Source organism: Scyliorhinus torazame, chromosome 4, assembly GCF_047496885.1.
Source record: "Scyliorhinus torazame isolate Kashiwa2021f chromosome 4, sScyTor2.1, whole genome shotgun sequence".
Classification (NCBI taxonomy): domain Eukaryota; kingdom Metazoa; phylum Chordata; class Chondrichthyes; order Carcharhiniformes; family Scyliorhinidae; genus Scyliorhinus; species Scyliorhinus torazame.
In genome coordinates, this window is record NC_092710.1 from 52299549 (window position 1) to 52315524 (window position 15976).

Below are 15976 nucleotides of genomic sequence, written 5' to 3' on the forward strand. Positions count from 1 at the left end.
TTTTAAATTAATAACTTTCAGAAATAACTGCAATTTTTCAGTTTCAAAAGCCCAGTGCCGATGAATATTTTAATTTGCACTCTCAAAGTCAGCAGGAGAAATCAACAATACTGATGTTTAATCAAAACAATTGAAATCTGTTCTACACTTGCAAATCTGTCTTGCTGATTGGTGCCGTGGCTTAGATGGTTAAAGCCCCTGTCTTGTAAACAGGAGATCCTGAGTTCAAATCTCAGCAGTACCTTTATTCAAGTTTAAGCATGTAGCCTGTGAAGAATGCTCCTCATTTAATGGTGAGCACAGAAAATGTTGACAAAATTTCTGTGGTACTGACCTTCAAGATTGCTTTCCCTTGCTTTATGTCAAACTTGATTCAAACTTCCATATCTCCCATTTTTCACGCAACCCATTTTCCTCATCTACTCCATTGCATGTACTCCGCGCTTCAGCTCTGAATTAGGATCACACGGATTAGAAACATTAACTTTGTGTCTGGCTACACAGACATCCTCAAATTTTATGAGCTTTAATCCAATCATTTTTAGTTTCTCATGCAGATTCACAACATGAGCAGTATTTTCCTTTGAATGCACGACAGGATTGACCTCAGGAAATCCAGTAGGAACATTTTGAATGTCTGTCAGCGATGTCTGTGAGCAAAGATTGAATGATTGAATGATTTACTCTGATGAAGAGTGACCCAGCCTCGAAACGTTAGCTCGGTTCTCTCTTCTCAGATGTTGCCAGACCCACTGAGATTTTCCATCATATCCTGTTTTTTTTCATATTTCACATCTGCAGTAATTTGCCTTTTTATTGGACGATATATGTTGCTGCATGTCAGCAAGAACGATTTGGGCGGGATAAAGGATGGGGCGTTTTCCATGAAGATGTGGCGTTGACAGATCTATTTACACCCTGAAACTTTGCGATTTGCATAATTTGTTACTTTACTAGATGAGCTTACTTGCGTTCACACTCTGCCACAACAGACAACAGATGACACGCTTTATTCCCTCTCTCAAAATACAATCTGTATCTCTGCAGCTTCCCACTGATATCTCAGCGAACTAGTATAATCTTCAAAGTCTTGAAGTCCCAGTGCATGTCCCTGGGTAACAACAGTTGTCACATCACAGGTCATTGGTAAAATGCGAGTCCAAGTTGAAGAATTTGAGAAAGAAAGCCGAAGGGAGGCTGCCGGTCTGCTTGCGAGGGAAATGAGCTGGAGAGGCCGAATTACCAGTGAAGGAAATTCAAAAGATACAATATGAGACTTTGAAGTGAGCTATGAGAACATTTTTATAATGGGCCCTGGTATCTCAGTCGGTAGAGCCTCAGAGTTTTAATCTGAGGGTCCAGCGTTCAATTCCCTGTCAAGGATTTGATTTTGGCTCAAGGCGTTTGCTTCCCAATGAACGGTCGGAAATAAAAATAAAGAATGCAGGATGCTTCATGGAAAGTGGAAGAACCGTGACAACGTCGTGTTTGCCAAATTGCAACAGCTGTCCAGAGTTTTCAAGAATTTTTGCGAGATTTTCAGTTGATGTAAAAACTCTGTCCTGGTCTTGTCCTGCATTATACCACTATAATTTTCTGGCCATGTTTAATAATTTCCCAATTTGCAAAATATTTCCTGTTTGTATACTTCTTTCCTGCAGAACTGCTTTTAAATGAATAACTTTCAGAAATAACTGCAATCTTTACAGTTTCAAAAGCCAATGCCGATTAATATTTTAATTTGCAATCTCAAAGTCAGCAGGAGAAATCAACAATACTGATGTTTAATCAAAACAATTGAAATCTGTTCTACACTTGCAAAGCTGTTTTGCAGATTGGTGCTGTGGCTTAGATGGTTAAAGTGCATGTCTTGTAATCAGGAGATCCTGAGTTCAAATCTCAGCAGTCCCTTTATACAACCAGGTCAAAGCATGTCGTCTGTGAAGAATGCTCCTCATTTAATGGTGGACACAGAAAATGTTGACAATATTTCTGTGGTACTGACCTTCAAGATTGCTTTCCCTTGATTTATGTCAAACTTGATTCAAATTTCCATATCTCACACTTTTCACTCAACTTCCATTTTCCTCATCTACTCCATTGCATGTAACCTCGCTTCATCTCTGAATAAGGATCACACGGATTTGAAACATTAACTTTGTGTCTGGCTCCACAGACATCCTCAAATTTTATGAGCTTTAATCCAATCATTTTTAGTTTCTCATGCACATTCACAACATGTGCAGTATTTTCCTTTGAATGCACGACAGGATTGACCTCAGGAAATCCAGTAGGAACATGTTGAATGTCTGTCAGCGATGTCTGTGAGCAAAGATTGAATGATTAAATGATTTACTCTGATGAAGAATGACCCTGCCTCGAAACGTTAGCTCGGTTCTCTCTTCACAGATGCTGCCAGACCCACTGAGATTTTCCATCATTTCCTGTTTTTTTTCAGATTTCACATCTGCAGTAATTTGCCTTTTTATTGGACGATATATGTTGCTGCATGTCAGCAAGAACGATTTGGGCGGGATAAAGGATGGGGCGTTTTCCATGAAGATGTGGCGTTGACAGATCTATTTACACCCTGAAACTTTGCGATTTGCATAATTTGCTACTTTACTCAATGAGCTTACTTGCGTTCACACTCTGCCACAACAAACAACAGATGACACGCTTTATTCCCTCTCTCAAAAAACAATCTGAATCTCTGCAGCTCCCCACTAATATCTCAGCGAACTAAACGTAATCTTCAATGTATTGAAGTCCCAGTGCATGTCCCTGGGTAACAACAGTTGTCACATCACAGGTCATTGGTAAAATGCGAGACCAAGTTGAAGAATTTGAGAAAGAAAGCCGAAGGGAGGCTGCCGGTCTGCTTGCGAGGGAAATTAGCTGGAGAGGCTGAATGACCAGTGAAGGAAATTCAAAAGATACAATATGAGACTTTGACGTGAGCTATGAGAGCATTGTAGCAATGGACCCTGGTAGCTCAGTCGGTAGAGCATTAGACTTTTAATCTGAGGACCCAGGATTCAAGTCCCTGTCAGGGCTTTTATTTTGGCTCAAGGCGTTTGCTTCCCAATGAACGGTTGGAAATAAAAATAAAGAATGCAGGATGCTTTATGGAAAGTGGAAGAACCGTGACAACGTCGTGTTTGCCAAACTGCAACAGCCGTCCTATCTTGCAGATTGGTGCTGTGGCTTAGAAGGTTAAAGCGCCTGTCTTGTAACCAGGAGATCGAGGATTCAAATCTCAGCAGAACCTTTATACGTTCAGGTTTAAGCATGTAGCCTGTGAAGAATGCTCCTCATTTAATGGTCAACAGAGAAAATGTTGACAACATTTCTGTGGTACTGACCTTCAAAATTGCTTTCCCTTGCTTTATGTCAAACTTTATTCAAACTTCCATATCTCCCATTTTTCACGCAACTTCCATTTTCCTCATCTACTCCATTGCATGTACTCCGCGCTTCAGCTCTGAATAAGGATCACACGGATTAGAAACATTAACTTTGTGTCTGGCTCCACAGACATCCTCTAATTTTCTGAGCTTTAATCCAATCATATTTAGCTTCTCATGCAGATTCACAACATGTGCAGTATTTTCCTTTGAATGAATGACAGGATTGACCTCAGGAAATCCAGAAGGAACATTTTGAATGATTGTCAGCGATGTCTGTGAGCAAAGATTGAATGATTAAATGATTTTCTCTGATGAAGAGTGACCCAGCCTCGAAACGTTAGCTCGGTTCTCTCTTCACAGATGCTCCCAGACCCACTGAGATTTTCCATCATTTCCTGTTTTTTTTCAGATTTCACATCTGCAGTAATTTGCCTTTTTATTGGACGATATATGTTGCTGCATGTCAGCAAGAACGATTTGGGCGGGATAAAGGATGGGGCGTTTTCCATGAAGATGTGGCGTTGACAGATCTATTTACACCCTGAAACTTTGCGATTTGCATAATTTGTTACTTTACTAGTTGAGCTTACTTGCATTCACACTCTGCCACAACAAACAACAGATGACATGCTTTATTCCCTCTCTCAAAATACAATCTGTATCTCTGCAGCTTCCCACTGATATCTCAGCGAACTAAACGTAATCTTCAATGTCTTGAAGTCCCAGTGCATGTCCCTGGGTAACAACAGTTGTCACATCACAGGTCATTGGTAAAATGCGAGTCCAAGTTGAAGAATTTGGGAAAGAAAGCCGAAGGGAGGCTGCCGGTCTGCTTGCGAGGGAAATGAGCTGGAGAGGCTGAATGACCAGTGAAGGAAATTCAAAAGATACAATATGAGACTTTGAAGGGAGCTATGAGAATATTTTTATAATGGGCCCTGGTCGCTCAGTCGGTAGAGCATCAGACTTTTAATCTGAGGGTCCAGGGTTTAAGTCCCTGTCAGGGTTTTGATTTTGGCTCAAGGCGTTTGCTTCCCAATGAACGGTAGGAAATAAAAATAAAGAATGCAGGATGCTTTATGGAAAGTGGAAGAACCGTGACAACGTCGTGTTTGCCAAATTGCAACAGCCGTCCAGAATTTTCAAGAATTTTTGCTAGATTTTCAGTGAATGTAAAAACTCTCTCCTGGTCTTATCCAGCATTATACCACTGTAGTTTTCTGGCCATGTTTAATAATTTGCCAATTCGCAAAATATTTCCTGTTTGTACACTTCTTTCCTGCAGAACTGCTTTTAAATTAATAACTTTCAGAAATAACTGCAATTTTTCAGTTTCAAAAGCCCAGTGCCGATGAATATTTTAATTTGCACTCTCAAAGTCAGCAGGAGAAATCAACAATACTGATGTTTAATCAAAACAATTGAAATCTGTTCTACACTTGCAAAGTTGTCATGCAGTTTGGTGATGTGGCTTAGATGGTTAAAGCCCTTGTCTTGTAAACAGGTGACTCTGAGTTCAAATCTCAGCAGTATGGTTATACATTTGACGAATGTGATATAAAATAGTTACTTTAGAGATATTAGTTAATGTAATGTAGAAGATAGGCCTCTTTAATTCTGGTTAGTTCACAGACAAAGGATTTCAGACCGCATGGAAAAGCAGGAAGAGGTGTGTCTACGAGAGTGATGCTGTGTAATAGGGGCCAGAGGAAGTAATTGGAAGTGAGCCAATCGGAATAGATCAAACAGGTCAGGAGGGACATAGGATGACCAATGGGTGTCGAGTATGTGAAACTTGATGCCATTTGAATGTATCAGTACAGAGCTCTTTGTTTGATAGCCTCACTTGATTCCGGAGGTTCAGAGAGCAAGAGGCATTCTGTACTGCTGTTAACTGAGAAAGCTTGCAAGCTGAATAAAATAACTAATGCTGTACCTGCAAATCCATCTCGACTTTTATTGAGGCCAGACTGACGGGTAAAGAAACTGAGGATTTAACATTTGGTGCCGTAAACCCGGGAGTTCTCAGGACAGTCCTGACCAACTGCGAAATCAGAATTAGACTGATTATGAACAGGAGGATGGGGAAAAAAGGGCCCTCAATGTACAGCTGGAAAATGACCGCGCATTGATTTTTCCCCTCTTCTTATCGTCTGATTAGTCTGGTCACTCACGGTTGGTACAGAAAGATCGTCTCGACGAAATCAAAGGTCAGTCTGGGGATTAGCAATTTAATTGATGGGATTTCATATTGTTAATTCGGCTTGGGTTAGGTTATGTGGTTGATGCAACATTTGAAATTGTAAATGGTTCAACTTCATGTGTGAGTTAATTCGGCTTGGGTTAGGTTATGTGGTTGATGCAACATTTGAAATTGAAAATGGTTCAACTCTATGTGTGAGTGTGTTAAATATATAGTTGATTAAGCTAAAATTGTACCCTTGGACTGTGGTGGCGAAGGGCGCAGTTCTGAGGACTAGTTGAGATTGTGGGGAATGCTGCATATTGGTTGAAGCAGAAGTCTCTCAAAGGGTTAACAGCAGCAGGCAAAATTAAAAGACAGACAGTGCTTCTCACTCAGGCTTTGAGATAACAGCAGCAGCCTGTAGTGTAATTGGATACCTTTCCTTTGAGTCAGTGAACACCAGCAAAGTTACGTTTTGAATTAATTAAAGGAAACCAGTGGGTTTCTCCACCTCTTTGATAAAAGTTATTATTTTTGAAAGCAATTGATTGAAATTGCCAGAATCTTAAGTTTTACTTACTTGAAATAATGTTTATCTCATTTTATCAGGAGATTAATAGAAACTTAAAGGAGGTCACGGACACCATTTTAAAAAGTGTAAATCTGGAGATGATAGTTGATTTTGCCAACATTTATGTGAATGTAAAAGAAAAAAAAACTTGTTAAAAGAAAAATTGTTAAGATAAAGAAATAATTAAGTTGTAAATGTTATACAAGTTTGTGTTAAGCAAATCGTAAATTTAGTTCTGAGTTGAGATCAGAGCTAAGCTTGCAAGTTGCAGTAATTCAATTTGAATTTTCAAACATTTTTAAGTTTAAAAAAAAACACTGTTAGAACCTTTTCAACCAAGTAGAGACAGGAAAGGCACGGGTGAAACAAAAGATGAGCTACGTAGTTCAATGGCTGGCCTTGAATTAACAGACAATGATCAATTCAATAATTTAGAAAATGTTCACTAAAAGTTCCGACTGCACCTGTAGCATTGTCTGCACTAATTCCAGAACCACCAGAGTATGATAATTGATATCCAGTCACTGCTCCCAGATTCCAATTATGCCAGTGACTCAAGCCCTTTTGGGTGATAGTGTGGGTCCTGATTTACCATCTTCACGATCAGTAGAGGAAGAGGAGCTCTGTTCCAAAAGCCCAGTTAGCTCTAGGACAAGATCTCGGACAGCGAGAGAGGGGCTTGACCCTCACCAGAAACAATTAAGTATACCACCTAAGTCTCTCCAAACTAAGGAGAAACCACAAGGCTCGGGAACAAAGGAACCTGCAATAGATGATTTTGAAGAGAAAGAACTCCCCCTAGTGACAGGGAGAGACGTTGAAGTCTTGGAACAAAGGGGAAATAGCTAGAGTGCCCCCTGGTGAGATTTGGAGACAGTTGCCGATTAGGAAGATACCAAACCCACCCAAAGGGACCCTCAGCTCCTTTTTATGGCCCACCGAATGCATCAACAGCTTTACAACCGAAGCCCCCTCTGAGGGGCCATTGGTCTACTGGGAGAAGAGGACGAGGCAGATACAGAGGGAGCAATGCATGTTTTAATTGCGGCCGTGCAGATCACTGGCAACAGGAATGCCCCTTTAAAAGACAGGCAGTAGAAGGAGATTATCCGACCCAATGGAGAGGGTACCCACCGAGGGGAGGACAGACGAGATACACTGACTTCTCCCAGGAAAACCCTTTCCCAACACAGGATTGACTAGCTAATTTAGCCATAAGGACTCTCCAATCGGACAGGGAACCTATTATCTCTCTGCAGATAGGAGATCAACATCACCCATTTGTAATCAACACTGGAGAAGCCATGTCTTCTGTGCAATCAGCACTTCGACTACAATTATCCGACCACACGCAGCAATTGTCGGGGTTCCAAGGACAGGTGTGAGAGTATCCTATTTCTGAACCTGTGACAGTCACTTACGAGAATAAGTCTGCAGATCATCAGTTTGTTGTGACTACTGGATTGGACTGTAACTTGCTGGCCCGAGATTAACTGTGTAGCTTCCAGCTACAGCTAGAGTGTGGAGATGAGGGAGTAACGGTTACATCATGGAGGGTGAGACAACACTGCTATATTTCTATCACCCCCCAGTGGTGGACATTAGACATTGAACAGTCACTGCATCACGTTACCCTGGCCTATGACAGAACTGGACGAACCAGGGAGTTGGAGGACAAATACCGGCACAATCTCACAATACCGGTTTAAGCATGTAGCCTGTGAAGAATGCTCCTCATTTAATGGTGAACACAGAAAATGTTGACAACATTTCTGTGATCCTGACCTTCAAAATTGCTTTCCCTTGTTTTATGTCAAACTTGATTCAAACTTCCATATCTCCCATTTTTCACTCAACTTCCATTTTCCTCATCTACTCCATTGCATGTACTCCTCGCTTCAGCTCTGAATAAGGTTCACACGGATTTGAAACATTAACTTTATGTCTGGCTCCACAGACATCCTCAAATTTTATGATCTTTAATCCAATCATTTTTAGCTACTCATGTAGATTCACAACATGTGCAGTATTTTCCTTTGAATGCACGACAGGATTGACCTCATGAAATCCAGTAGGAACATTTTGAATGTCTGTCAGCGATGTCTGTGAGCAAAGATTGAATGATTGAATGATTTACTCTGATGAAGAGTGACCCAGCCTCGAAACGTTAGCTTGGTTCTCTCTTCACAGATGCTGCCAGACCCACTGAGATTTTCCATCATTTCCTGTTTTTTTTCATATTTCACATCTGCAGTAATTTGCCTTTTTATTGGACGATATATGTTGCTGCATGTCAGCAAGAACGATTTGGGCGGTATAAAGGATGGGGCGTTTTCCATGAAGATGTGGCGTTGACAGATCTATTTACACCCTGAAACTTTGCGATTTGCATAATTTGTTACTTTACTAGATGAGCTTACTTGCGTTCACACTCTGCCACAACAGACAACAGATGACACGCTTTATTCCCTCTCTCAAAATACAATCTGTATCTCTGCAGCTTCCCACTGATATCTCAGCGAACTAAACGTAATGTTCAATGTATTGAAGTCCCAGTGCATGTCCCTGGGTAACAACAGTTGTCACATCACAGGTCATTGGTAAAATGCGAGTCTAAGTTGAAGAATTTGAGAAAGAAAGCCGAAGGGAGGCTGCCGGTCTGCTTGCGAGGGAAATGAGCTGGAGAGGCTGAATGACCAGTGAAGGAAATTCAAAAGATACAATATGAGACTTTGAAGTGAGCTATGAGAATATTTTTGTATTGGGCCTTGATAGCTCAGTCGGTAGAGCATCAGACTTTAAATCTGAGGATCCAGGGTTCAAGTCAATGTCTGGGTTTTGATTTTGGCTCAAGGCGTTTGCTTCCCAATGAACGGTAGGAAATAAAAATAAAGAATGCAGGATGCTTTATGGAAAGTGGAAGAACCGTGACAACGTCGTGTTTGCCAAATTGCAACAGCTGTCCAGAATTTTCAAGAATTTTTGCTAGATTTTCAGTTAATGTAAAAACTCTATCCTGGTCTTATCCAGCATTATACCACTATAGTTTTCTGGCCATGTTTAATAATTTGCAAATTCGCAAAATATTTCCTGTTTGTATACTTCTTTCCTGCAGAACTGCTTTTAAATTAATAACTTTCAGAAATAACTGCAATTTTTCAGTTTCAAAAGCCCAGTGCCGATGAATATTTTAATTTGCACTCTCAAAGTCAGCAGGAGAAATCAACAATACTGATGTTTAATCAAAACAATTGAAATCTGTTCTACACTTGCAAATCTGTCTTGCTGATTGGTGCCGTGGCTTAGATGGTTAAAGCCCCTGTCTTGTAAACAGGAGATCCTGAGTTCAAATCTCAGCAGTACCTTTATTCAAGTTTAAGCATGTAGCCTGTGAAGAATGCTCCTCATTTAATGGTGAGCACAGAAAATGTTGACAAAATTTCTGTGGTACTGACCTTCAAGATTGCTTTCCCTTGCTTTATGTCAAACTTGATTCAAACTTCCATATCTCCCATTTTTCACGCAACCCATTTTCCTCATCTACTCCATTGCATGTACTCCGCGCTTCAGCTCTGAATTAGGATCACACGGATTAGAAACATTAACTTTGTGTCTGGCTACACAGACATCCTCAAATTTTATGAGCTTTAATCCAATCATTTTTAGTTTCTCATGCAGATTCACAACATGAGCAGTATTTTCCTTTGAATGCACGACAGGATTGACCTCAGGAAATCCAGTAGGAACATTTTGAATGTCTGTCAGCGATGTCTGTGAGCAAAGATTGAATGATTGAATGATTTACTCTGATGAAGAGTGACCCAGCCTCGAAACGTTAGCTCGGTTCTCTCTTCTCAGATGTTGCCAGACCCACTGAGATTTTCCATCATATCCTGTTTTTTTTCATATTTCACATCTGCAGTAATTTGCCTTTTTATTGGACGATATATGTTGCTGCATGTCAGCAAGAACGATTTGGGCGGGATAAAGGATGGGGCGTTTTCCATGAAGATGTGGCGTTGACAGATCTATTTACACCCTGAAACTTTGCGATTTGCATAATTTGTTACTTTACTAGATGAGCTTACTTGCGTTCACACTCTGCCACAACAGACAACAGATGACACGCTTTATTCCCTCTCTCAAAATACAATCTGTATCTCTGCAGCTTCCCACTGATATCTCAGCGAACTAGTATAATCTTCAAAGTCTTGAAGTCCCAGTGCATGTCCCTGGGTAACAACAGTTGTCACATCACAGGTCATTGGTAAAATGCGAGTCCAAGTTGAAGAATTTGAGAAAGAAAGCCGAAGGGAGGCTGCCGGTCTGCTTGCGAGGGAAATGAGCTGGAGAGGCCGAATTACCAGTGAAGGAAATTCAAAAGATACAATATGAGACTTTGAAGTGAGCTATGAGAACATTTTTATAATGGGCCCTGGTATCTCAGTCGGTAGAGCCTCAGAGTTTTAATCTGAGGGTCCAGCGTTCAATTCCCTGTCAAGGATTTGATTTTGGCTCAAGGCGTTTGCTTCCCAATGAACGGTCGGAAATAAAAATAAAGAATGCAGGATGCTTCATGGAAAGTGGAAGAACCGTGACAACGTCGTGTTTGCCAAATTGCAACAGCTGTCCAGAGTTTTCAAGAATTTTTGCGAGATTTTCAGTTGATGTAAAAACTCTGTCCTGGTCTTGTCCTGCATTATACCACTATAATTTTCTGGCCATGTTTAATAATTTCCCAATTTGCAAAATATTTCCTGTTTGTATACTTCTTTCCTGCAGAACTGCTTTTAAATGAATAACTTTCAGAAATAACTGCAATCTTTACAGTTTCAAAAGCCAATGCCGATTAATATTTTAATTTGCAATCTCAAAGTCAGCAGGAGAAATCAACAATACTGATGTTTAATCAAAACAATTGAAATCTGTTCTACACTTGCAAAGCTGTTTTGCAGATTGGTGCTGTGGCTTAGATGGTTAAAGTGCATGTCTTGTAATCAGGAGATCCTGAGTTCAAATCTCAGCAGTCCCTTTATACAACCAGGTCAAAGCATGTCGTCTGTGAAGAATGCTCCTCATTTAATGGTGGACACAGAAAATGTTGACAATATTTCTGTGGTACTGACCTTCAAGATTGCTTTCCCTTGATTTATGTCAAACTTGATTCAAATTTCCATATCTCACACTTTTCACTCAACTTCCATTTTCCTCATCTACTCCATTGCATGTAACCTCGCTTCATCTCTGAATAAGGATCACACGGATTTGAAACATTAACTTTGTGTCTGGCTCCACAGACATCCTCAAATTTTATGAGCTTTAATCCAATCATTTTTAGTTTCTCATGCACATTCACAACATGTGCAGTATTTTCCTTTGAATGCACGACAGGATTGACCTCAGGAAATCCAGTAGGAACATGTTGAATGTCTGTCAGCGATGTCTGTGAGCAAAGATTGAATGATTAAATGATTTACTCTGATGAAGAATGACCCTGCCTCGAAACGTTAGCTCGGTTCTCTCTTCACAGATGCTGCCAGACCCACTGAGATTTTCCATCATTTCCTGTTTTTTTTCAGATTTCACATCTGCAGTAATTTGCCTTTTTATTGGACGATATATGTTGCTGCATGTCAGCAAGAACGATTTGGGCGGGATAAAGGATGGGGCGTTTTCCATGAAGATGTGGCGTTGACAGATCTATTTACACCCTGAAACTTTGCGATTTGCATAATTTGCTACTTTACTCAATGAGCTTACTTGCGTTCACACTCTGCCACAACAAACAACAGATGACACGCTTTATTCCCTCTCTCAAAAAACAATCTGAATCTCTGCAGCTCCCCACTAATATCTCAGCGAACTAAACGTAATCTTCAATGTATTGAAGTCCCAGTGCATGTCCCTGGGTAACAACAGTTGTCACATCACAGGTCATTGGTAAAATGCGAGACCAAGTTGAAGAATTTGAGAAAGAAAGCCGAAGGGAGGCTGCCGGTCTGCTTGCGAGGGAAATTAGCTGGAGAGGCTGAATGACCAGTGAAGGAAATTCAAAAGATACAATATGAGACTTTGACGTGAGCTATGAGAGCATTGTAGCAATGGACCCTGGTAGCTCAGTCGGTAGAGCATTAGACTTTTAATCTGAGGACCCAGGATTCAAGTCCCTGTCAGGGCTTTTATTTTGGCTCAAGGCGTTTGCTTCCCAATGAACGGTTGGAAATAAAAATAAAGAATGCAGGATGCTTTATGGAAAGTGGAAGAACCGTGACAACGTCGTGTTTGCCAAACTGCAACAGCCGTCCTATCTTGCAGATTGGTGCTGTGGCTTAGAAGGTTAAAGCGCCTGTCTTGTAACCAGGAGATCGAGGATTCAAATCTCAGCAGAACCTTTATACGTTCAGGTTTAAGCATGTAGCCTGTGAAGAATGCTCCTCATTTAATGGTCAACAGAGAAAATGTTGACAACATTTCTGTGGTACTGACCTTCAAAATTGCTTTCCCTTGCTTTATGTCAAACTTTATTCAAACTTCCATATCTCCCATTTTTCACGCAACTTCCATTTTCCTCATCTACTCCATTGCATGTACTCCGCGCTTCAGCTCTGAATAAGGATCACACGGATTAGAAACATTAACTTTGTGTCTGGCTCCACAGACATCCTCTAATTTTCTGAGCTTTAATCCAATCATATTTAGCTTCTCATGCAGATTCACAACATGTGCAGTATTTTCCTTTGAATGAATGACAGGATTGACCTCAGGAAATCCAGAAGGAACATTTTGAATGATTGTCAGCGATGTCTGTGAGCAAAGATTGAATGATTAAATGATTTTCTCTGATGAAGAGTGACCCAGCCTCGAAACGTTAGCTCGGTTCTCTCTTCACAGATGCTCCCAGACCCACTGAGATTTTCCATCATTTCCTGTTTTTTTTCAGATTTCACATCTGCAGTAATTTGCCTTTTTATTGGACGATATATGTTGCTGCATGTCAGCAAGAACGATTTGGGCGGGATAAAGGATGGGGCGTTTTCCATGAAGATGTGGCGTTGACAGATCTATTTACACCCTGAAACTTTGCGATTTGCATAATTTGTTACTTTACTAGTTGAGCTTACTTGCATTCACACTCTGCCACAACAAACAACAGATGACATGCTTTATTCCCTCTCTCAAAATACAATCTGTATCTCTGCAGCTTCCCACTGATATCTCAGCGAACTAAACGTAATCTTCAATGTCTTGAAGTCCCAGTGCATGTCCCTGGGTAACAACAGTTGTCACATCACAGGTCATTGGTAAAATGCGAGTCCAAGTTGAAGAATTTGGGAAAGAAAGCCGAAGGGAGGCTGCCGGTCTGCTTGCGAGGGAAATGAGCTGGAGAGGCTGAATGACCAGTGAAGGAAATTCAAAAGATACAATATGAGACTTTGAAGGGAGCTATGAGAATATTTTTATAATGGGCCCTGGTCGCTCAGTCGGTAGAGCATCAGACTTTTAATCTGAGGGTCCAGGGTTTAAGTCCCTGTCAGGGTTTTGATTTTGGCTCAAGGCGTTTGCTTCCCAATGAACGGTAGGAAATAAAAATAAAGAATGCAGGATGCTTTATGGAAAGTGGAAGAACCGTGACAACGTCGTGTTTGCCAAATTGCAACAGCCGTCCAGAATTTTCAAGAATTTTTGCTAGATTTTCAGTGAATGTAAAAACTCTCTCCTGGTCTTATCCAGCATTATACCACTGTAGTTTTCTGGCCATGTTTAATAATTTGCCAATTCGCAAAATATTTCCTGTTTGTACACTTCCTTCCTGCAGAACTGCTTTTAAATTAATAACTTTCAGAAATAACTGCAATTTTTCAGTTTCAAAAGCCCAGTGCCGATGAATATTTTAATTTGCACTCTCAAAGTCAGCAGGAGAAATCAACAATACTGATGTTTAATCAAAACAATTGAAATCTGTTCTACACTTGCAAAGTTGTCATGCAGTTTGGTGATGTGGCTTAGATGGTTAAAGCCCTTGTCTTGTAAACAGGTGACTCTGAGTTCAAATCTCAGCAGTATGGTTATACATTTGACGAATGTGATATAAAATAGTTACTTTAGAGATATTAGTTAATGTAATGTAGAAGATAGGCCTCTTTAATTCTGGTTAGTTCACAGACAAAGGATTTCAGACCGCATGGAAAAGCAGGAAGAGGTGTGTCTACGAGAGTGATGCTGTGTAATAGGGGCCAGAGGAAGTAATTGGAAGTGAGCCAATCGGAATAGATCAAACAGGTCAGGAGGGACATAGGATGACCAATGGGTGTCGAGTATGTGAAACTTGATGCCATTTGAATGTATCAGTACAGAGCTCTTTGTTTGATAGCCTCACTTGATTCCGGAGGTTCAGAGAGCAAGAGGCATTCTGTACTGCTGTTAACTGAGAAAGCTTGCAAGCTGAATAAAATAACTAATGCTGTACCTGCAAATCCATCTCGACTTTTATTGAGGCCAGACTGACGGGTAAAGAAACTGAGGATTTAACATTTGGTGCCGTAAACCCGGGAGTTCTCAGGACAGTCCTGACCAACTGCGAAATCAGAATTAGACTGATTATGAACAGGAGGATGGGGAAAAAAGGGCCCTCAATGTACAGCTGGAAAATGACCGCGCATTGATTTTTCCCCTCTTCTTATCGTCTGATTAGTCTGGTCACTCACGGTTGGTACAGAAAGATCGTCTCGACGAAATCAAAGGTCAGTCTGGGGATTAGCAATTTAATTGATGGGATTTCATATTGTTAATTCGGCTTGGGTTAGGTTATGTGGTTGATGCAACATTTGAAATTGTAAATGGTTCAACTTCATGTGTGAGTTAATTCGGCTTGGGTTAGGTTATGTGGTTGATGCAACATTTGAAATTGAAAATGGTTCAACTCTATGTGTGAGTGTGTTAAATATATAGTTGATTAAGCTAAAATTGTACCCTTGGACTGTGGTGGCGAAGGGCGCAGTTCTGAGGACTAGTTGAGATTGTGGGGAATGCTGCATATTGGTTGAAGCAGAAGTCTCTCAAAGGGTTAACAGCAGCAGGCAAAATTAAAAGACAGACAGTGCTTCTCACTCAGGCTTTGAGATAACAGCAGCAGCCTGTAGTGTAATTGGATACCTTTCCTTTGAGTCAGTGAACACCAGCAAAGTTACGTTTTGAATTAATTAAAGGAAACCAGTGGGTTTCTCCACCTCTTTGATAAAAGTTATTATTTTTGAAAGCAATTGATTGAAATTGCCAGAATCTTAAGTTTTACTTACTTGAAATAATGTTTATCTCATTTTATCAGGAGATTAATAGAAACTTAAAGGAGGTCACGGACACCATTTTAAAAAGTGTAAATCTGGAGATGATAGTTGATTTTGCCAACATTTATGTGAATGTAAAAGAAAAAAAAACTTGTTAAAAGAAAAATTGTTAAGATAAAGAAATAATTAAGTTGTAAATGTTATACAAGTTTGTGTTAAGCAAATCGTAAATTTAGTTCTGAGTTGAGATCAGAGCTAAGCTTGCAAGTTGCAGTAATTCAATTTGAATTTTCAAACATTTTTAAGTTTAAAAAAAAACACTGTTAGAACCTTTTCAACCAAGTAGAGACAGGAAAGGCACGGGTGAAACAAAAGATGAGCTACGTAGTTCAATGGCTGGCCTTGAATTAACAGACAATGATCAATTCAATAATTTAGAAAATGTTCACTAAAAGTTCCGACTGCACCTGTAGCATTGTCTGCACTAATTCCAGAACCACCAGAGTATGATAATTGATATCCAGTC

At 40.3% G+C, this 15976-nt stretch overlaps 4 non-coding genes across 4 annotated transcripts; all 4 read left to right on the forward strand.

Annotated features, from left to right (window-relative positions):
• The first annotated feature begins 170 nt into the window (after window positions 1–170).
• Window positions 171–244, forward strand: trnat-ugu (transfer RNA threonine (anticodon UGU)). Its single transcript has one exon. It is a non-coding gene; the product is annotated as a tRNA-Thr (tRNA).
• A 4101-nt stretch (window positions 245–4345) lies between these two features.
• On the forward strand, window positions 4346–4418 carry trnak-uuu (transfer RNA lysine (anticodon UUU)). The gene has a single exon. It is a non-coding gene; the product is annotated as a tRNA-Lys (tRNA).
• Window positions 4419–9457: 5039 nt separating this feature from the next.
• On the forward strand, window positions 9458–9531 carry trnat-ugu (transfer RNA threonine (anticodon UGU)). The gene has a single exon. It is a non-coding gene; the product is annotated as a tRNA-Thr (tRNA).
• Window positions 9532–13632: 4101 nt separating this feature from the next.
• On the forward strand, window positions 13633–13705 carry trnak-uuu (transfer RNA lysine (anticodon UUU)). The gene has a single exon. It is a non-coding gene; the product is annotated as a tRNA-Lys (tRNA).
• The last annotated feature ends 2271 nt before the right edge of the window (window positions 13706–15976 follow it).